Source organism: Loxodonta africana, chromosome 24 (assembly GCF_030014295.1).
Source record: "Loxodonta africana isolate mLoxAfr1 chromosome 24, mLoxAfr1.hap2, whole genome shotgun sequence".
NCBI classification, from domain to species: domain Eukaryota; kingdom Metazoa; phylum Chordata; class Mammalia; order Proboscidea; family Elephantidae; genus Loxodonta; species Loxodonta africana.
The window spans coordinates 42,457,877-42,480,960 of record NC_087365.1 but is presented as its reverse complement, the minus strand read 5'-3'; the positions used below and the strand labels follow the sequence as shown (position 1 = coordinate 42,480,960).

At 43.3% G+C, this 23,084-nt stretch overlaps 1 protein-coding gene across 1 annotated transcript in view; it reads left to right on the top strand.

The window, feature by feature from the left end:
* The window catches only part of PTPRT (protein tyrosine phosphatase receptor type T), a 1,291,533-nt gene that overhangs the window by 143,345 nt on the left and 1,125,104 nt on the right, over positions 1-23,084 (top strand). The gene's annotated exons all lie outside the window — the stretch shown is intronic.

Sequence of the window (23,084 nt, the reverse complement as noted above, 5' to 3'; positions counted from 1 at the left end):
AGATGCATCTAAAGCACGTCTCAGATTGTATCACTCTCCTGCTCCCAGATCTTCGGAGATTGACTCTACTGCTGTACAACAGAGTCAGTAAACATTATTGTAAAGGGTCAGGTAGTACATATTTTATACTTTATAGATCATATGGTCTCTGTTGCAACTACTCAGTTCTGTCATTGTAGCACAAAAACAGTCTTAGATGATATTGTAAATGCGTGGGGTTGGCTGTGGTCCAATAAAACTTTACAAAAACAAGTGTTGGGCCAGATTTGGCCCGTGGGTGATAGTTTGCTGACCCCTGCTGTAGGACAAAGGTGAAAACCTGGAATTCAAGGTCCTTCCTGAGTGTGCCACCATCTCTTATCTCCCATCGCTTTTCACCACATCCCACAATTCAGAGGGAACAGGGTAGAGGTGACCAAAGAGGTGCTGTGCATGGAGAAGAGAGTTCAGTTTGATTGCAGTACAAATGAGTGTAGCCAGAAGTAACCCTGGAGATGAAACTTTGGTCCCACTGCCCCTGAGGACTTGAATGCCAGGTTGAGAAATTGTTACGAATTGGGTTTCTCTGCAGTACTTCTTCAGAAAAATCTTGGGCTTTCCAAGCTTTCTCAGATTTAGAAAACAGTATAGAGATATTCCTGCATCAGTGTTAGGGCCTCTGAGAAACACTTTGCATTGGGAACCTTTCATGGAGCCTCTGCAATGTTCTTGGGTTAATCTCGTTTTAAAAGGTGGAAGGAGAGAAGTTCATTGTCTGGAACGGACCCTCTAAAAGAGTAGTCATTCACAGCTCTTGCAGAGAAGTACACCTGTAGGTGACAGGAAGGCCTCAGGGGACGGATAAAGAAACATTTATGGATGAAAACAGAGCTGAGTCCTTCTTGCATGAGCAGAAAGCCATCTGGGTGACACAGACGGTAGTAGGTGTATGAGTGTCTTCGTCCTTGCACCTCACATAGGCACCTGCCACATGAAAACTTTATGTAATTCTGCAAGGGTGGACTTGGGAAGGATAAAATGCCAGAACGGGAAACATTTGTTTCCACAGATCTTTTGTCTGAAAGAATATTCTGGCTGGTGGCTCTTTTCTTCAGGGCCCTAATGTTTGCAGATGCAGGGATATACAAGCAACTTACATGGTAGACCGGATGTGAAGACTCAGGGAGAAGAGCTTCAGTCTTGGCATTCCTGCTTCGCAGGCATGTGGCTTGCAAGCTGCTTTACCTCTCTGGGCACCTTTATTTCCCCATCTGTAAAATGGGAGGGCCCCTACTCTGAGCTCTTTGGCTGTCTTTGACACCATGACTCTGTCTGACCCATTCAGCATGAATCTGTTAGGCCACACAAGCTGTCTTTCCTCATGGACCCTGTTATGGATTGAATTGTGTCCCCCCCAAAAAGTGTTGACTTCTCTACCTGTGGATGTAATTCTGTTTGGGAATAGGGTTTTCTTTGTTAACGAGGCCGTTAAGTACTAAAGGGTGTGTCCTAAACCTAATTACTTCTGAGTGATACAAGGAGCAGCATGGTGCAGTAGTTAAGTGCTCAACCACTAACCAAAAGGTTTGGAAAGGTCAGTGGTTGACCCCACCAGCCAATCCACAGGAGAAAGACGTGGCAGTCAGCTTCTGTAAAGATTATAGCCTTGGAACACCCTATGGGGCAGTTTTACTGTGTCCTGTAGGGTTGCTATGAGTCAGAATCGACTCCACAGCAACAGGCACAGGGAGAGATACAGAGACAAGCAAGCACAACTGGGGAATATAGATGCCATATAAAGGTCACCAAGGAACCAAGGAATGCTGAGTCTACAGGTACCAGGGCTAGAGATGCTGAAGGAAATGAGGATCTCCCCCTAGGGAGACAGAGTGAGAAAGCCTTTCTCTAGAGCTGGTGCCTGGATTCGGACTTCTAGTCTCCTAAACTGTGGGAAAATAAATTTCTGTTCTTTAAAGCCACCTGCATGTAGTATTTCTGTTACAGCAGCACCAGGAAACTAGGACAGACTCTCTCTGGCCCACTTGATGTACACGTGAGCCTTCCGTCTCAGATACCTGGCTCTCAGCTTCCGTGAGGTCACAAATCACATGAGCTTCTGTCTGGCATCCATTATCCTGGTGAGAGTTCATTGTGCTAAGGTGGCACCTCTCTTTTGTGTAGCTCTGGAAATTATATTTTCCTGTCAACTGTTTAGATCAGGTCCTCAAAAGCTGGCTAACTGCCTTCTGGGAGACATTTCCTTCCACATTGGATCATAAACAACTATGTGGTCACCAAAATCCATTTCACTTTTCCTTTTGAGCCACGGCAAGATATGTTTCTTAAACTACCACTTGTGTTTAGACGTAGGCATGCTGTTGAGTTCTGGCCAGTAGAATGTGGGTGAAAGTGATGTATGTATACCACTTTCAGGCCTGGTCCACAAATCCCTACTTGCTGTGATGTCCGTTCTCTTCCCTTCTCAGAAGACGACTCTGAGACCGATGGGCGTGGTGGAATCATAAGAATGTAGAAGTTTGGGTTCCTGCATCTCTGTTGGACTGTTGCATGAATGCAAAGCAAATGTCCATTATTTTAAGCCTCCAAAATGTTGAGGTTATTTGTTAACAGCAGTTGCCAGTGCTAACTAGTACGCCTATTAAGTGCTTGAAGTTGGGGATGCAGAAGGGAAGGAGATGGTATCACCCTTTGGAGATGCCTCCAGTTTGGAGCATGATTTCGAGGAGAGGAACCGTGGCCATGGGTAGAAGGGTTATCTTCAGCAACAAGGACAAGCCATGTGAGTGTGAAAGGAAAGAGCCAATGTGAAGGTAGACAGCAGTCGGGGTGATATAGGCTAGCTCCTGGAGCCACGATTGAGCCTAGAAATAAACTCTTCTATTTTCTCAACGGAGGCCTGGAATTTCCTGCTTATTGGATCCTGGCACTTCACATTAACCTTTTCTTTGGCAAACAGTGGAAGAACTGTGCTGAGAACCTCATGATAAGCAGGTGGTGGGTAATTGAAGTGTTACCAGTGGCAGCTTGAGACATGTGGGTTTCTGTTTGACACAGGCCAGCTCCTGTCAGCTCTTGGCTTCAAGACTTTCTTGAACTTGATGTTTGTAGGGAGGAGGGAATGAGGACATTGTAGACAGTTCAGAGCTTGAATCAGCAGCTCTCAGGCGAACTTAGGGTGGGATTTCATCAAGAAACCTTTGTCCTGAATGACATAGGCTTTGGCGTCCTTTGCTGTTGTTTTTCAATTTGAAATCATTTAATGGAGGTTTTGGAGGTGAGAAATGTATAGGAAGAAGATGTTTTAGTCAGAACAGGCTGGCTCTTGTAACAAACAACCTCAACATTTCAGTATCTTAATACGATAAACATTTGTTTCCTACTTAGATCACATCCATTGTGGTCGGTGGTGGAGCTGTGCTCTACAAAGTCATTCATTCAGGACTGTAGATTTTTCCATCTTGTGCCTCTGTGATCCAGTGGTGGAGGACTATGTGGGAGGTCTTTATGGGCCAAGTCTTAGAATTGCCATTATCACATCTCTGTCCAATCCATTGGCCAGAATTCAGTTACGTGGCTGTACCTAACCGTAAGGAAGCTGACATGTGGTCTGATTGTGTGTCAGGAAGAAGAGGCAATGGCATGGGATGGATAGGTTGTAGTCTCTGTCATAGGACGGAAGTAGTTTTTTTTTTTTTAAGGTCGTTTTGGCATCTGAAGAAATTGTTGTTTATGGGTAAATATAAGGAAAATCAAATCACAAAACAAAACTGTCATGCAATTAGCAAAATTAATTTGCTGAAGAGAGCTACCACTGGTTATCAGTTGCTGTCCAGTTGATTCCGACTAGTGGTGACCCCATGAGTGTCAGAGTAGAACTGTGCTCTGGGTGGACTCAAACCTTCCATCTTTCAGTTAGCAACCGAGTGCATTGACCCTTTGCATCTCCCAGGAACCTTCATTCCCTGAGATTCCTGAACTCTTAGGACCCGACTCAGGCAGGGGATGGAGCATAATACTTGGGAATTAGTGGAGCTTCCTCTTGGGTTGAGGAATCATGTTTCAGTGGCCCCTGTCTAGGTATTTACTGTTTTTTTTTTCTAGGTATTTACTGTGTTTCTTCTTTTCTCTAGAGTCTTCCATAGGTCTTTAGAATGCCCTTAATTCCCCAGAGCCTGTTATGGAATATCATTGAGGGATTTCTGCCAAAAGGGAGACTGCTCATGACATCGAGTTGATTTGTTCGAAAACAGAGCACTCTGGGATGAAACCAGCATGACATTTTTGCAGCAGAAATTTGCTCTTCAGCTGACTAAAAGTGGGGCAAGAAAGTTTCTCAAACGAAGGGTGGTTATAAGCATTTACTGAAAGATGGGTTAACTAACACCTTAGCGACTTCAAGCCCATCTCTGCATGGTTCCTTTCCTTCATTTCCCATACGGAATCAGCATTATTGCTCAGCCTTCTGCAACTTCACCCTGAGAGTCTCAGTTCTATCAAGAATCTGAAAAACTTTTTAATGCACCTTTGCCCCAGCTCCGGAGAAATTGTTTGTAAGCCTAAATATAACCCAACAGTTTTCTGCAAAGCAATTTTATTAATGTGGAGGGAGGTGACCAAAAAACCAGGAGGTGAGTTTACAGATTTCTGTTTTAAAACCATCCAAACCAGATTGCTATCCATTTGCAATTTGCTATGCCGACCTAGGTCTTATCCCTAGGGAAAGACACTCTCAGGAAAAAACCAATACAAAGGGATTATAGAGGTCAGAGTTCTTTTTTTTTTCCTAATGTCCTTATTAGAGAAATTATACCCTGGTTAACAATATAGTAGAAAATTCCCCATGGAGTTACTTAGATGGAAAAGCTGATTCTTTGGAAGGAAAATGGTGACTGTCAGCAGTGTTCAGGTTTGAATTAATCCCAGACTTCATGGCCCATATTCATATATAAACATGAATTCTTTAATCTACATACATTTGCTATTCAGACTTGATTATCTCTTATAGCATAATATTAAAATGATTGCAGGCCACAAAAGAGTGTGTCGGTTTTCAGTGAGAGCTAGTAGTAAGGAACACATAGCAATTCGAGTTCTAACCTCCAAAGTGAAGTAGAGAATTGAGGCTGTTATTCAGATTATTGTTTCTCATTAATTAACGGTAATAATAGAAGCTGCTTTTTATTGCAGGCAGACTCTTCCCAGGTGTTTGGTCTGTATTATCTCCAAGCCTCAAAAGAGCCTGGAACCAAGGCTCAGATGTGTTAAGTGGTTTGCCCGAAGTCATCCAACCAGGAAGAGACAAAGGGGGATTCACAGCTAGGGCTGTTGGCTGCAAAGGCTTTTCATGGTTTTTGCATAAAAATAACTTTATTGAGGCTTAATTCACGTACAATGAAATGCACACTTTTAAAGTATACAGTTTGTTTTGACAAACGTGAACACCTTTGTAACTACCTCCCTGATCAAGGTGTAGAACATTTCTATCATCCAGAATGTTCCCTCACACCCTTTTGCAATTAGTTCTCTTGCACCTGGCCCCAAACAACCAATGTCCGAGTTTCTGTCCCTATAGATTAGATTTGTCCTTTGTAGAACTTCCTAGAAATGAAATTGTGCAGGATACCCTCTGTTGTGTCCATCTCCTTTTGCTCAGCATAGCGTTTTTAAGCTTCACTCATGTTGTGTGTATCCACAGTTCGGTCCTTGAAGGCCCTTTTCACTTCATTTTCAGACTTTAAGTTGAGCTCCTGCTCTGTGTATGTTAGGCAAGAGTTGTTCTGCCTAGGTGGTGGCAGTTTCTAACGGATGGCGCAAAAATGTGGAGGTCAGATTTGCAGATGCTGCTTCAGTGAAATCTGAAAGGACTAGGGTGAAGGACACTTGATGTCCTGTTAGCTCCTCTGTAAAATGGGGGTATCCATAGATTTCTTTGTGGATTTATTGTGAGGACTGTTGTTGTTGTTGTTAGATGGCATTGATTAGATTTTGACTCATGCCAACCACATGAGTGTCAGAGTAAACTGTGTTTCATAGGGTTTTCATTGGGTGACTTTTCAGAAGTAGATCATCAGGTCTTTCTTTTGAGGTGCCTCTGGTTCCAACCTTCAAGTAGCTGTGGAATACATTAACTGTTTGCGTAGCCCAGGGACTCAAAAGATATTGACAAGTATTGTGTTCTGAATTCAAGGCATGAGGTCAAGATGGTGGGCACCATTTCACAGCCAGAGAGCTGCCCAGAGCCTGTTAAGAGTCAAGTGGAGCATCCAGGACGTATACTCAATAGACTATATCTGGAGGCCCATCTGGGTTCATGACCCAAGGAGATTTTGAAGAGGTGAAAGTAACTGGTACAGTAAAGTGCCCAGCATGTTAGGACTTAAAGGTGTTCCATCTGAGGCAGAGAGAGTTTGACAGTCAGGTCCTCAGATCTGTCATGAGAAGTAGGTGGGCAGGTGTTTCCCGCCTTGCCCTTTGGTTGGGAGTGTCAGGGACCAGGATTCAGGAACAAAGAAAGAAGCACCTTCAGAACTGACCGCAGCAACCTACTATTGAGTGGGTGGTCTCTGGAGGAGAGAGATTAGGGATGAAAAGAAGTTAACAGGTGCTCATTTTGGTTCCAGAATTTCATAAGCATCTACGGGGCACTTGGTTAAGCATTTGGCTGCTAACCAAAAGGTAAGCAGTTGGAATCTACCAGGTGCTTCCTGGATACCCTATGGGGCAGTTCTGCTCAGTCCTATAGGGTCGTGTCGTGGATTGAATTGCGTCTCCCCAAAATATCTGTCAACTTGGCTAGGTCATGATTCCGTTGTATGATTGTATAATTGTCTGCCATTTTATCCTCTGATATGATTTCCCTACGTGTTGTAAATCCTATCACTGTGATGTAATAACATAGATTAACAGCAATTATATTGATGAGGTCTACAAGATATAAAAGAGAGAAGAGAGCAGAGAGACACAGGGACCTCATACCACCAAGAAAGCAGGGCTGGGAGCAGAGCGTATCCTTTGAACCTGAGGTTCCTGTGCTGAGGTGCACCCAGACCAAGGGAAGACTGACAACAAGGACCTTCCTCCAGAGCCGAGAGAGCAAGCTTTCCCCTGGAGCCGGCACCCTGAAATCAGACTTCTAGGCTACTGGACTGTGAGAGAATAAACTTCTCTTTGTTGAAGGCATCCACTTGTGGTATTTCTGTTATAGCAGCACCAGATGACTAAGACAGGTCAGTATAATTCAAAATCGACTTGAAGGCAATAGGTTTTTTTGGGCCACGGAGCTCTTAGTGTTAGGCACTTTCATGGACTAGCTTTTATCATCTATCTGCTTATTTTTAAATTTTTTACTGAGGTATAATTTAAATACTGTGAGATGCATGGATCTAAAGTGTGCAGTTCAATAACTTTTGGCAAATTCATACACTCCTGTAACCTTCAACCCTTTCAAGATAGGGAACATTTTTGTCACCCCAGAAGGTTTCATGGTGCACCTTTGCAGTCAGTTCCCCTCTGCCTGAGCAGCAGTTATTCTGATTTTTATCAAATAAAGTTTATTTTCTAGAACATCATATGACTAGAGTGAAACAGTGTGCACTGTTTGGTTTCTAGCTTCCAGGGGAGAGTATGGAATCCCTTACCGAGTGCTGAATGCGTGCTGACCACTGTACTAAGCCACTTTTGTGTCAGTTATTTCATTGACTCTTCACAATAACCCTGATACTAGGTCTTATTGTTCTTGTATTGCAGATGAGGAAGCTGAGGTTCAAAGACATTAACTTGCCCACAGAGTTATGTTGATGAAAGTACCAGAGCCTAAATTCAAATTTGGGTCTGTTGGCTGCAAAACCTTTGCTCTTTCTCTAATACCATCCAGTTTTTCTTAGTCTTGGAGTATTTCATTTTACATTATATCATGTTGTATTGAAAACTCAAAAGATATAAGGAACCAGTGATCACAGTCTGTTAATTGGAGCATGGCGAGTCGTGGAGCACAATTTCCCTTGGTTATTCCTGATTTACATCTTACTGCTGACCATTTTGTTGTTTTGCGTGAAGTATTTATTACTTAATGACAGATTGTTCACATTATAATATCATTTCAGAGCAAATGAGAGGGTTACAGAAGGCCTGGGTCTGTGGAGCGTGGCCATGTTGAAATTGGAACAGCTTTGTTCAGTGTCACTTCCTACATTGTGGTAGATTTTCTCATTGCCTCCAGTTTCTCTCTCCTCTTCTCCCTCAGTCTTTTTCCTCTCTCTCTCTCTCATCTTTTTTTCCATTTCTCCTCTCACTCCCCCCTTCTCTTCTTTTTTTCTATTCTCTCTCTTCCTGCCTGTCTCTTTCTCTGTCCACTCCTGTGTTCTTTTTTTTTTTTATCACTTGTCATCTCTCTTATTTTTTCTCTCTGTTTCTCTTGTCCTTGCTGTCTTGCTCTTTTACTCTATCATTCTCTCTCTTGTGCAACTGCTCTTTCCCTTGCTCTCTCCTACTCTATTTTATAAGATGAAGAAAATACCAGAAACCTAAGGGGTTGAGAGACATATGGTGTCATGAGAAGACCACAGGGCTCTCCAGGAGCCCTGATGGGTTTGCACTTATCCCATCAGTCTCTGAGAACCCTCAGTGCACTGTTGCTTCTCTGCAAAACATCCATAATGAACCCTTGTTTGCTTGTTCCTTCCTTTCTCTCATTCATGTTTTCAGCAGCAAGTATTTACTGAGTACTTCCTGTGCACATGGCACTGGGTTAGGCAGTGAGTTGGGGGACAAAATAAACTTGGCCCTGACCTCTGGGCATTTATATCCTAGAAGGGAGACATAGACTGAACAAATATTCATGCAATTAATTGTGAGGGTCCTATAACTAGCTCCTAAACCCTTCTGTACAGTTATCATGCTCATGTTGCTCAATCTTGAGGTACAAAGCAAACATCCTGATGCTGAACTTGATGGTCCAGGGCCTCTGCTATCATTTTTGTTTTAAAAAATTGTAACTTTTTGTTTTGAAAGAGGTTAAGATGCACAAGATGTTGAAAAAGTAGTATGGACAGTTCTCTTGTACCCTTCACTCAGCTTCCCCCAAAGATGGAATATCTTACATGACAACAGTGCATAGTCAAAGCCAGGAAATTTTGACTGTTAACTCAGGGAGAGACCTTATTCAGAATTCATCAGTTTTTATATGCACTCTTTTTTCCTCTCTTCTCCTTTTCTTCTTTTCTTTTATTATCCTTTTTTTATGCATGTATAATTCTGTGAAATTTTATCACGTGTGTAGAGTCATGTAAGAGATCTGGTAGCACAGTGGTAAAGTGCTCGGCTGGTAACCCAAAGGTGAGCAGTTTGGATCCACCAGCTACTCCTTGGAAGCCCTATAGGGTTACTATGAGTTGGAATCAACTCAATGGCAGTGGCTTTTTTTAGTTTAGATTCACGTAGCCATCACTACAGTCAGGAGACTGAACTGTTCCATCCCCACAAAGAAACTTGCTCGTGTTGCTCCTTAATAGTCATGCTCTTCCCCCATCCCTAACCCCTGGCAACCACTGATCTGTTCTCCATGACAGTAGTTTTTTCATTTCAGTAATGTTAAATAAATGGAACCAGATAGTATGTAACCCTTGGAGACTGACTTTTTCCACTCAACAAATGCCTTTGAGAGCCACTATAGTGGTTGCATATACCAGTAGTTCGTTTTGCTATCACTTTTAGGATAAAAAGAATCAGGCATAGGACACTCAAGAAAGAAATCCCTTTGTGAGAATACTTGGCTTGTTTTCAAAGCTAACCTTTACCAGATTTTTTTTCCTCAGAGAGATGAAGCACTTAATCTGTTTGTATGTGATTAGTAAGTGGGCAAATTGGTAGATTATTAAAACTCCCTTCAACTGTAGAGTCGTTCTTTTTGTTTGTTAGGTTAATGTCAGGTGCTTTAACAAACAAAATCTAAAATTTTAGTAGCATAACACAAAAAAGTTTTATGTATTACTCAAGCCATGGATCGCGTGTATCTGTCTGGTATTTACAAGGCTCTGCTCCATTGGAACATTCAGAGACCTAGGTCCTTTCTATTTTGTATCTCCACTATCCCCTGGGACTATGAAGTCCTCTGTATCCAGCCCACAGATGGGGCAGAGCATGGAAAAAGCACCTCACTGTAGGTTTTCATGGGTCATGCCCGGGAGTGGCGTCATACATCACTTCTGTCCCATTTCATTATCTAAAATGCATTCACATGACTGTACTTAGCTTCAAGGAAGTGGGATGGGAGTGGGTGGAAGGGTGGAAAAATGTGGTTTTTTTTTAGTGGGGAGCCATATCCCAGAGACAGCACTACAGTATGGAAACCACAATTCCGTGTTAGCTGACTAACTGTCTTTGCCCCATCCTTTTGTGTTTCAAGTTAAAGCCCCTATTTCAGGTTAACAATATCAATGGCAGAGTAATGGATGAGCGTCTAAGAGTTCAGGCTCTAGACGTGATTCTTCCTGTGCAACCAAGGCAACTCATTTCTGCTTTCTGTGTCCCAGTTTTCTTATCTACAAACAGTGATTTAAATTGGATAATTCTAGAGGTTCCTCTCAACTCTAATACATAATGATTTTATATTATGCTGCATTTATTGGTAGCAGACACAGAGAAATATCTCTCTGAGATATTGGCTAAAGGTAGATTCAGTCAATCTGGGCTTGTCTGTTCAACCAACCCTACTTTTTTTTTTAATTGGACTTTAGATGAAGGTTTACAGAACAAACTAGTTTCTCATTAAACAGTTAGTACACATATTGTTTTATGACATTGGTTAACAACACCACGACATGTCAACATTCTCCCTTCTCAACCTTGGGTTCCCAATCACCAGCTTTCCTGTCCCTTCCTGCCTTTTAGTCCTTGCCCCTGGGCTGGTGTGCCCCTTTAGCCTCATTTTGTTTTATGGGCCTGTCCAATCTTTTCAGCCAACCCCATTTTTATCATTCCCACTCATCTTGAGCCTAGAGGCTGAGGGAAACACGAGAAACCCTGGAACCACACGGCACAGCTGCTGTTGGAAATGGAAAGGTTTTGACAGTTTAGTCATGAGAGCAGTAAATTCAGATCCTGATAAATAATTTACTTTGAGGACTGGGAAGCTGGTCTTACTGTTCTTGCCTAGCTTGCTGCTGGAGGAACGCAAAAAAGGGAAAAAAAAACCTTTTTCTCTGACTACCTATCCTTTGCGTTTCCACCACCATTTGAGAGGAAACCACAGATTTGTCTGCCAGCGCAGTGAACATCTCTTATTTCCAGTTTGCCTTGTCTCTGCCCAGCCCACGATTCTGATCCCGTAGCTCAGAATCACAACTTGATATCAGTGAACAACTTGCTGATTGATGTTGTGTTTATACCTCCGGTGGAAGGGGAGGAGATGAAGCCCAAATGTCTCCTCAATCGTTTGTATTTCACTCCCCTACCCCCTTAATTGACAGGACCTGATGGAGCTGTGACCAAACTCGTGCATCTCCAAGTCAGATTTCATTTTGAGTTTTCCATTTCATTTCTTTCAAGTTTCTCAAGTTGCTTTTCTGCATGCCTGGGGAACAGGGTAGCTCGGCAATGAATTCAGTTCTTTGTTGTCTGGATTTTCAGGGGTCGGTGAAACTTGGATGCTCATTAAGATTACTGAGCCTCATCATTTTTAATGTTAGGCCCGAGGTAATATTTAATGAGGCTGAAAAGTATATTAATAAAATTGCTTGCAGTAATTAGCAGGAAATTATAATGGTAGGGTTATGGGGAGGTTTTAGAAATCAGTTTGGAGTGATCAGGACCAATCTTGAATGTCGCTACCTGTTATATTTTGCCCTCAGTCATCATGAACTACACCTTTGCATTTTTATCTTTGAAAAGGAAGTCTTTGATTGGGCTCACGCATATTGCTATTATTTTGTGTTATTTTGTTCCCTATTGAGTATTCTAGAGAGTTAGAGCTAGATAAAATGGGACTTTACAATTATTTATAAACCATCATATCGCCCCCTAGAGGCAAATGGGATATCTGTCACTCAGCCTTCAAGGCATTTTATCTGAGAAAGGAGGAATAGAGTCTACATGGGCTTCATCAATGGTAAGCCCAGAAAATGAGACCTTAGTGGGGCTCAGCAACCCAGAAATAATAAATGAAGGTGAAAGCCTGTTCAGCAGCTCAGAGAGATTTGGAAGGGAGCGATCAAGAACCAAGGTTCTAAGGTCAAGGCCTTAATAATATCTCTAGTTTTGACACTCCTATTAAGCCTTCTCTGTCCATCTCCATTTTGTTCTGTAGGTAGGTTTGGAGGTAAAACTTCTAAAATGAACAAGACTCCAAGAAGACAGGACTTCCAATTATTATACTGCTTGGGGTTGCATCAGGGCTTGTTATAGGCTTCCTTGTTGTTGCTATTGTTGTTATCAACTGTGGTCTTTTATTTTATTCCTACTTGGACCGGGGGAATCTGAGAAAAAAACCTAGAGGGTGGAAGGCTTCCAGTATATGAGTTAGTAGTCATTTTTTGATTCATAATACAGATACATAAATTATTGGGATATGTATTAATTTCCTTCCCCATTTGCTTGGCCCTTTTCTTCCTCTTTTCCTGCAGTGCATTTTCATTAAGAACCTACTGTGTGCAAGGCAGGCAGGATCCTTGTTCCTGGAGATATAGTGGTGAATGGGTGCAGCTCCTGTCTTTCAGAGGCTCACCCAGCAGTGGTCAATAAATAGTCCTCTAACACTGCGGGGAAGGAGCCCTGGTGGCTTAGTGGTTTAAGTCTTCTGCTGCTAACTGAAAGGTCGACAGTTTGAACCCACCAACTGCCCCAGGAAGAAAGATGTGGCAACCTGATCCCATAAAAATTACTTGTTGCCGTTGAATTGATTCTGACTCCTAGTGAGACGAGGTAGAACCTCTCCCATAGAGTTTCCAAAGCTGTAAATCTTTACAGAAGCAGACTGCCACATCGAAGTGCTGACCTTTTCATTAGACCACTGCTCCACCAGGGCTTCTTTTCCATAAAGGTTATAGCCTTGGAAACTTTGCGGCAGTTCTATTCTGTCCTGTAGGGTCGCTGTGAGTGTTGGAGGAGGGGTGGGAAAGCATGAACTGTCTGGAAGATTGAGTGGCATTCCAGCCTGGGGAATGAGCACAAGCAAAGGCAAAAGCAGAAGTGTACTGACAGAGTGCAGGATCCAGGAGTTTCACATGGCAGGCAATGCTGGGTCACTGGGTGTATGTTTTGTGAATGGTGGGTGATGAGGCCTGGGAGTTTGTATGTGATGCCAAGAGGTTGTTTTGATCTGCCTGGTGTTGGGGATGCTACCCAGGGTTTAATCTGGATGGCTGACTGGCCATGTTTGTGTTTAGAAAGACGACTCTGGCAGCTGGTGCATGGGGTGGATGGAGTAGAAGGCCCAGGGGCCAGGGACCAAGGAGTAGGCTGCTGCAGTCAACCAGATACAAGCAACGGAGGTGGCACCAAGAATAGTGGCCCTGAGGATGGAATGGAGGGAGGCGGGTGTGAGAATGCGGAGGGTGGGTGAATGATTGCGACTAGGCAGAAGGAACACAGGAAGAGAACTTCTAGGTCAAAAGGGAATCAATGTAAATGATCTTGTGTGTCTGGATTAATGTTAGTATAATGTTTTCAAAGCCTATCCATGTCATAGCAATAAATATTCCACTGTATGGATATACAACATTTTCTTTGTTCATCTACTGGGGGACATTTGGGTTGTTTCTACATTTTGCCTATTGTGAGTAGTGCTATTATGAACATTTGTGTACAAGCTTTTGTTTGAAATCTGTTTTTGAATTATTTTGGGTATCAACCTAGGAGTGGAATTGCTGAGTCATATGTTTATTCTACGTTTCACTTATTGAGGAATGTCTAGAATAGGAAAATCTATAGAAAGAGAAAGTAGATTAGTGGCTGCTCATGGCTGGGGTGCAGGGGAGGACAGGGGTGATAGCTAATGGGTCTGGGATTGCTGTTTGTGGTGATGATAAATGCCCTGAAATTAACTGTGGTGATACTTGCACATATTTGTGGGTACCCTAAAAATCACTGAATTATATACTTTAAATTGGTGAATTGTATGGTATGTGAATAAAAGCTCAATAAATTTGTTATAAAAGGAAGGAAATAGATGGACAGACATCAGTGTTCTCACACCCACCCCCACTATTCTGTCCCCAGGGTCACTGCTGTTGATGTCATCTCCATTGCTCATACCTGGATGCTGTTTCTTACAGGACTTTGTCTTAGTCATCTAGTGCTGCTGTGACAGAAATACCACAAGTGGATGGCTTTAACAAACAGAAATTTATTTTCTCACAGTTTAGGAGGCTAGAAGCCTGCATTCAGGGTGCTGGCTCTAGGGAAAGCCTTTCTCTCTCTGTCAGCTCTAGAGGAATGCCCTTGTCTCTTTGAAGCTTCTGCTCCTGGGTGATCTTCATGTGTCTGGGCATCTGTATTTCCCCAAGGAAACTCCCCTTTCAACTGATTGGCTGCTCACATCAGATTACAAAATGGAGGATGATTACATAACATCTGCCAAACCACTGAGAATCATGGCCTGGCCAAGGTGACGCATAACTTTAATCATCACAGACATTAATGAACTTACAGCTAGAAATGCAAATTTCCCTTGCCAGTTGAAATTATTTATTTGTCTTCGTACTTGTTTGTTGTATAAACAAGATTAGATGCTCCATGAGGGCAAGGACCACACCAAGCTTTGTGCTCCATCCCCAGCACCTTGCCGGATGTATGGCACACACTAAACACCCAGTAAACTTCTGCTGAACAAATGAATGAACTGTTTTTCTAGTCTAGGGAACCAGTTTATTATGTATAGCACATGACACTTTGTTTTACAGAAGAGCCAGGTTCCCTGGGCTTTGGGCTCAGTAAATGTGTTCCGTTGTTCATTTATGCTGCATTTTGAATCATTACCCCTGTTGTGTTCCTCTGTCTCCTGCCAAGTCAACCACTATAAAGCCAATGGCTTTTACCTTGTGCCAAGAAATGGAGGCTGTGCTGCCAAAGACTGGGCTGGCTGTGGGGGGATACTGGGAACGTGGAAAATGGGAACCCAACTCTCCTGTGATACATATGCTGTGTCCAAGATATTCTTATTATTTTGTTTCTTTTAGTCCATTAGGCTATTGTTTCAAGCATCAAAAGTTAATTCCAAGATTCCATTTATTCATATTTTTCTACAAAATATAAAATCAAAATTTTTTTTAGATGTTCAGTTTTTAAAAAAGTTTGCTTCTGTGTTTTCCAGTAAACTTAAAAAAATTTTTGAAGTTATATATATCTAAATATTTTATATATAAATGTGTACACATGCACACACACACACACATGTTGTTATGTTGTTAGGTGCTGACATAGCGACCCCATGTACAACAGAATGAAACATTGCCTGTCCTGGGCCATCCTCACAATTGTTGCTGTCTTTGAGCCCATTGTTGCAGCCACTGAGTCAGTCCATCTCACTGAGGGTCTTCCTATTTTTTGCAGACACTCTGCTTTACCAAGCATGATGTTCGTCTCCAGGGACAGGTGCCTCCTGATAACAAAGTTCATGAGATGAAGTCTCGCCATCCTAACTTCTAAGGAGCATTCTGACTGTATTTTTCCAAGACAAATTTGTTCGTTCTTCTGGTAGTCTGTAATATATTCAGTATTCTTTGCCAGCATCAAAATTCAAAGGCATCAATTCTTCTTTGATCTTCCTTGTTCATTGTCCAGCTTTCACATGCATATGAGGCAATTGAAAATACCTTGGCTTGGGTCAGGCGCACCTTAGTTCTCAAAGCAACATATTGCCTTTTAACACCCCAAAGAGCTCTTTTGCAGCAGATTTGCCCAGTGATTTGATTTCTTGACTGCTGCGTCAATGAACATTGATTGTGGATCCAAGTAAAATGAAATCCTTGACAACTTCAGCCTTTTCTCCGTTTATCACGATGTTGCTTATTGGTCCAGTTGTGAGGATTTTTGTTTTCTTTATGTTGAGGTGTAATCCATACTGAAGATTGTAGTCTTTGATCTTCATCAGTAAGTGCTTCAAGTTCTCTTCCCTTTCAGTAATCAAGGTTGTATCATCTGCATAGTGCAGGTTGTTAATAAGTCTTCCTCCAATCCTTATGCTACATTCTTCTTCATATAGTGCATTTTGTCGGATTATCTGCTCGGCATACAGGTTGAATAAGTATGCTGAAAGGATATAACCCTGATACACACCTTTACCAAGGAGTATCTGCTTGTTCTGTTCTAATGACTGCCTCTTGGTCTATGTACAGGTTCCACATGAGTGTTCTGGAATTCCCATTCTTTACAATGTTACCCAAAATTCGTTATGATTCACACAGCCGAATGCCTTGGCATAGTCACTAACACAGGTAAACATCTTTCTGGTATTCTCTGCCTTCAGCCAAGATCCATCTGACATCAGCAATGATATCCCTGGATCCACATCCTCTTCTTAATCCGGCTGGACACACACACACACACACACACACACACACACGTGCGCACACGCATACACACACATCCAAAACTTTTAAAATTTTTACTTGAAATAAAATATATATGATTTTTTTGGTTCCCCTGAAGGCATATAGCTCCAACTTGGTGAAAAAGTCATAGCAAAATAGAATTTGATATATATAAGAATTTGATTTGTATATAAAAAGTTTATTTTAACTATTAATTTTTTTTAAGTTTGCTGAACTTTAAAGTAAAATATTGTTATTGGAAAAAAATTTTTTAAGGGAGATACAGCTGTAGTTTAATCAGAAATATTTGGAAAATTGCATTTGAGATGCAGGAATTTGATTTATAAAAAAAGTAATCATTATTTTCTCTTTCACAGTTTTAGAGTGGCTGGAAGTACCATAAGTGAGCAAGGTCTGGGGCAGCTTCCTGGAGTAGGTGGATTCAAGCAGAATTTTCAGAGATTAAGAGGCATGATTTGGCTAAATGTTTGTGTCTTAGTATCACAACTGAATGATTTAGTTTTTTCTGCTAAGAACACCTTGATGACAATTTAAGTCTCTAGAAATCATTTGTGTTTATTACGGATTCCCAAATGCCATCCACATCTCCCCAGGACAAGGGACTTGCAACTGAAGGAAGGCAAGGAGCGTTTATTAAAATGCACAATATGCAATGGCCTCAGCACTTTACTTCATGAAATCTTATCTAATCCTTGTGGAAAACCTACCTGTCATCCTTTGGACAGGGCTTTTTTGTTGCAAGTGTCATATACCCAATTCAAACTTGAGTCAGCAAAAGAGGGACAATGTTATTAGCTCATTTATCTAGAGAGTCTAAGGGATAGCTTGGGTTTCAGCCATAGCTGGATCTAGGAGCTCAAGGAATGTCACCAGGACATGCAAGCATCCTTTCTGCCTCTCTCTACCTTTCCATCTCTTGGTTCTATTACACTTTCCTTTCTTTGTTGAGCTAATTCTCTAGAAGATTCCATATACGTAGTTGCTCCAGACTCATGCCACTTGTACGGATTGTCATCCCAGAGAAAAGAGAGCCACTCTTTCCTTTTAGCTTAAAAAAAAGCCATGTTGAAATTCAAATTGAGGGAGGGTGTGTCATTTACTTGTTCCCGAATCTATCAGTACAGCCAGGGAGTGGAGTATGCTCTGATTGGCCAAGTTGGAGGGCCGTGCCCATGCCAGTGACAGAAATGGAGGGAAGGAGTCAGGCCCATCTGTATCCCATGGAATGGGTCCCCCACAGGAGAGAAGGGTTCTGTTACCAGAAGAAGGGGTGAATGGAAAGCTTGCTGCATAGACAGATGTGATAGTTACAAGAGTCATATGAGTCCCATTTTACACATGGGTCTCAGAGAAGCTGAGTGACTTCTCAAGGTCATTTAATCATAAAGAGATAGACTCAGCATCAAAGCTTACGCCAGTCTAGCATCAAAGGTCAAGCACACCACTACTGTTGGTTTCCTATAGTGGATTTGGACTCAGTAGTATGACCAGGAATCTGCCAGCACAGGGCTGGGTCTGTCAGAGGGCAGAGATACAGTCGGAGAGGGATCTAGTACCATAAGGCCTAGGAGCGCCCTGGCAGGCTGGCTGTGGCCTTGCTCAGTATGAGTCCAGGTCTTTAGCAGCTGGGTGGGACAGGCCTGTGCCCTCAGTGCCTTCTGCCTGGGACCCCTTTTCCTCCTCTAGCTGAAGTTCCTCTTGACATTGTGACTAGCTCAGTGCCATCCCTGCCAGTGGTCTGTCTCATGACCACAGCCCTCCTCGAAGGCAGAGACCAGGTGCTTTTCCTCCACCTGGTCTCCCACAGGAGTCCCTGGATGGTGCAAATGGTTAACATGCTTGGCTGCCAAGCAAAGGGTTGGAGGTGCCTTGGAAGAAAGGCCTGATGTTTTACTTCCAAGAAATCAGCCATTGAAAACCTTGTGTAGCACAAGTTCTACTCTGACACACATGGGTTGCCATGAATTGGAATCAACTTGACAGTGACTGGTTACTGGTGGTTCTCCAACAGGCTTGCCCCAGCTCCTGCCATGTGGTAAGAGCTGCATGAACCAGCTTCATTGTGAGCTGTGTGCTCTCCTGTGTATTAATCTGTGCAGGCTGCATTGGAGCTCCTAGCTGCAATGAGGACGCCTGGCCTCAGCTTCCCAGCTTTCCCGCTTACCAGACTTCCTCTCCTCACTGGTAAGATGGGAACAGTAAGAAATGGAGAGGATCGGCTGAAATAACCTGCATAAAATGCCTAGCGTAAAGCCAGCAGCACAGCAATAACTTGATAAATATTATCAATTACTGTTATCCGTAGCCATTGGCTCAGGGAGATTCCATGACTAGTCCAAACTGATACAATCAGATAGTGCAAAGCAAGTCCTTGAACCCAGGTTTTCTAGTTCCTGTCTCACTTAGGAGGTAGGAATGGTAGTTAACCAGCCTCATACTGCTATCTTAAGCATAGTGAAACCTGAAAGAAGGCACCCGTTGCTCCCAGGAGTGTGAAATATTCTTGTCAGAGATTTTCCCAGGAAACACTTGGGCAGGAATACAGAGGATGTGAGAACTGAAGGCTTCACTCGGTGGTATATCTTAGGGTTTAAACACAGAGCCTGTTGGCCCAGAACACAAGGAACATATTCTCCAAAGCCTGCGGTTTACCTGTAACCTGAGATGTTTGGATTCAAAATGACAATCAAGCTGCAAATTTTATACTGCTGTTTATACTTCTGTGCCAACTTCATACCTCTTGAGAAATACATTGTAACGATATTGTTTTTTAGACGTTGACGTTGAAGTAGAGAGAGAGCTTTCTGTTTTGAGCTTTTGAGGTTTTATTTAATTTGTTTATCTTTGGTATCTCATGTTTTTGCCTGACCCTTCATGAATTCGAGAGATTATGGAGTCGATATATAAATTGCCTCTCCTTTTCCCAAAGAATACTAGCCTTTTCTTGTCGCTAGACTGATGGAACTGTGTGACTTAGGAATTTGGCTGTTAATTCTCACGACCTGTTCTGTACCCCTGGGCTACTGGGTGTAGGATGGGGGGTGCTGAGAGGTGATCGACTGTCTTCCCCATGTTCCTGGGATTGAGGAGGAGAAAGGGATGCGGGTGACAGCCTCAGAGGTGGAAAGGGTTGCTGAATATTCAAGCTTTATTTCATTCCCTTGTTTAGCCATCACACATCAGTGTTGACGGCTTCATCTGACACTCTCGCTGCTGTTTGGAGTCTTGCTGCAGGTGTTGCAGGGGAGGAGTGAGGGGCAGATGGGAGGGTAGCAGCCACACAGAGGGTACACAGGGACCTTTGAGAGGGCCACTTGCACAATGACCGCTTGTGGTCAGCATCGGTCCTTGTCTGTGGGATTGAGGATGGCACAGGGCTTCTCTATGTGCCACAAATGTTACTCTGTTAGTTGTATTGGCTACTCAGTTGCAGAGCAGATGGCAAAAATACGTTAGAAAGTCACCAGTACCAGAAAAATAAATGTAGAAACATTTTTTTTCTAGAAATTTTTGAAAAAATAAAGGCAAATATTTCCAGACTCCTCTATGCTTCTCCAAAGGAGCCCTGGTGGCACAGTGGTGAAGTGCTCAGCTGCTAACTGAAAGGTCAGTGGCTCGAACCCACCAGCTGTTGCACGGGAGAAAGCTGTGGCAGTCTGCTTCCGTAAAGAGAACAGCCTTGGAAACCTTATGGTGCAGTTTTACTCTGTCCTGTGGGGTTCCTGGAAACCCTGGTGGTGTAGTGGTTAAGTGCTATGGCTGTTAACCAAAGGGTTGGCAGTTTGAATCCACCAGGCGCTCCTTGGAAACTCTATGGGGCAGTTCTACTCTGTCCTGTAGGGTCGCTATGAGTCGGAATTGACTCGATGGTGCTGGGTTTGGTTTTTGGTTTGGTGGGGTTGCTATGAGTTGGAATTCATTTGATGGCAGTGGGTTTTTTTTTTTTAATGCTTCTCTGTATGGCACAAATGGTTAAGTTCTTAACTACTGACTGCAAGGTTGATGGTCTGAACCTACTCAGAAGTGCCTCAGAAGAAGGGCCTGGTGAACTGCTTCTGAAAGGTCACAGCTGTGAAGACCCTAGGGAGTACAGTTCTGCCCTACACATGTAGGTCACCATGAGCCAGACTTGACCCAATGGCAGCTAGCTTGGCTTTAGTTTTGCACGCTTCTCTAGTGGATCATCAACATCTGCCATTTCTACCCCCTTAACTTCTCTCAAAGGAGCCCTGGTGGCACAGTGGCTGCTAACTGAAAGGTTGCTGGTTTGAACCCAGCAGCCGCTCCATGGGAGGAAGATGTGGCAGCCTGCTTCTGTAAAGATTTACAGCCTTGGAAACCCCCGGCACAGTTCTGCTCTGTCCTGTAGGGTGTCTGAGTTAGAATTGGCCGCAACAGGTTTAACATCTCTCAAAGAACTACTGTATCCTCCCACATGTCTGCCAAACACCCATTATAACCACTTCCTAACAGGCTTCCCCAAATTGGAGCTGGGGTTCCACAGCTGCATGGAGCAGTCTCCAGGTTTGGAAGACTGGCTGTGCAACTCTGGCGCTCACCTCTTCCCTCGTTGTCCATGACCCATAATTGGGTCTTCTTCACTGATTGGGCCCTGGCCAGCCCCTCCAGCTGGGCTTCTGTGCCCTCTGCCCACCATCTGCCTGCACCACCCTCTTCTGCATGCTTTTGCTTCCCCAGTCATGGACCATCCTCTCAATCTACCCCCTTCCCACCTTCTTCCCTCTGTGTGGGACTGCTGTGCTCCCCGACCCCACCCCATCGGTCTAGCCCATTACCATGAGTTCTAGGGGTCATCCTCATGTGCTCTTTGCTTCTGAGCTGAGTCCAGAAACTTCCTCCCCACTCCCAGCTTCTCTCTCATGTCACTTTTGCAGGTGATTCGTGCAGTTGATGACTTGTCTTTCTGGCCCACTACACACTGTGAGTTCCTTGCTGGAAGGGCCTGTGCCTCATTCATCTTTGTAACCCTGAGACATGGAGGCACTGTGCTGAGGTGGAGATGACACAGTCCTGGGTTCAGATTCCACTTATATCTGTGCAACTTTGGGCAATTTGTTGAACTTTTCTCAGCATCTGTTTCTGCAGTAGGAACGTAACAGCCACTATTACATGGAGCTACTACGAGGATGAATTAAAGTAATTCTTGTAGAACATTTACCATGGTGCCTGGCACCGAGTAACTGAGCTAGATAAATGGTGCTTGCTGTTATTATTATTATTAGTTTCTGGAAAACACTAGCTACCCAGTAAGCCCTTGTTGAATACAATGACTCAATGGATGAGTGACGGGAAACATTTTGTTCAATTCGTTGAATTATCTGAGACAGAGTTAATAAAAGAACATTAATTTTCTCATGTCTGTTTTCTCCCTGAACTTTTTAACGCCGCCCCCCCCCCCAAGAGTGAATGTCATCTCTCGTCTCTCAGATGTTAGCAAAACATGACTTGATTGAATGACCGAAGAATGCCTGGAAGAGAGCCATTTTGCCCAATAAATTGATAGCTAAAGCCTGGATTCACCTCCCTGCTGGTTGAGTGACACCCCATTTTCCCTTCTTAAAAGAACGAAATGGCCTATATTTCTTTTTTAAATTAAAGTGAATGAAAATGAATTTCACAGCTCCCCTGGAGATGACTGGAGACATACTGGGATGTCAAAGAAAAAAGTTGGGAATCACTGAGCTGGAGCACAGCCCTCATGGGTTCTCAAGGAAGATGAAGCAGGTGATACATTCAGTGTGGAGGAAGAAGGCGGAGGGAGAATCAAGGAAAACAGATTGTGAGGCATCACTGTGGGGGGAAGAGGGATGAGGGAGGGGGAGGGGAGGGCTGTCTATTGAAAAGAAGCTGTTGAGTGACTGATCTTTTAACTTCGATGAAAAGAAGCAAAACCAGTCCGAGACGTGCTGAATAATTGCTCAAGACTTATCCCTGGCTGCCCTAGAAATGATTCCTCACTGTGCAAAAATATTGAAAGCAGAGGCGAAATGATTGTTTTGAGTGCAGAAATTTCTCAGTTCTCTGACTTTGCTAACGAGATTTGAGCCCATTAGCCTTGTCTCACTGTGAGCCTTCGTCAATAACAGAATTTGGATCTCCTGAGGGATTATCTACTGAGTTCATTTCAGTTTAACAAGTGTTTATTGAAACCTCGGAGGTGTCTAGGGCAGGATCAGAACTAGGCGGGATGCTGGAGTTGTGGTGACTAGTGTCTTGGGCCTAAGGGGACTCTGGCAAGACGAGAAGGACCACGGAAAATCATGTCAACGTGCCCCCACCCGTGCCTGGGCCATCTTAGCCCAGGGAAGACGTTTCTTAGTGGTCTTTTTAGGTCTTCCTGTGGGATGTGGCATCTCAAGTGGTCTGGATCCCTGAGTGCTTCTTTCTGCATTCCCACCCACCCAGCCGCTTCCCTACCTGCCCCAACCCAGCTGCCTTTGTTGCCAGCTATGATTGTCTGAAATCCTAACACAGACCACGTGACCCTGTTGCCTTTCCATTGCACCTGTTTTCCCTTTG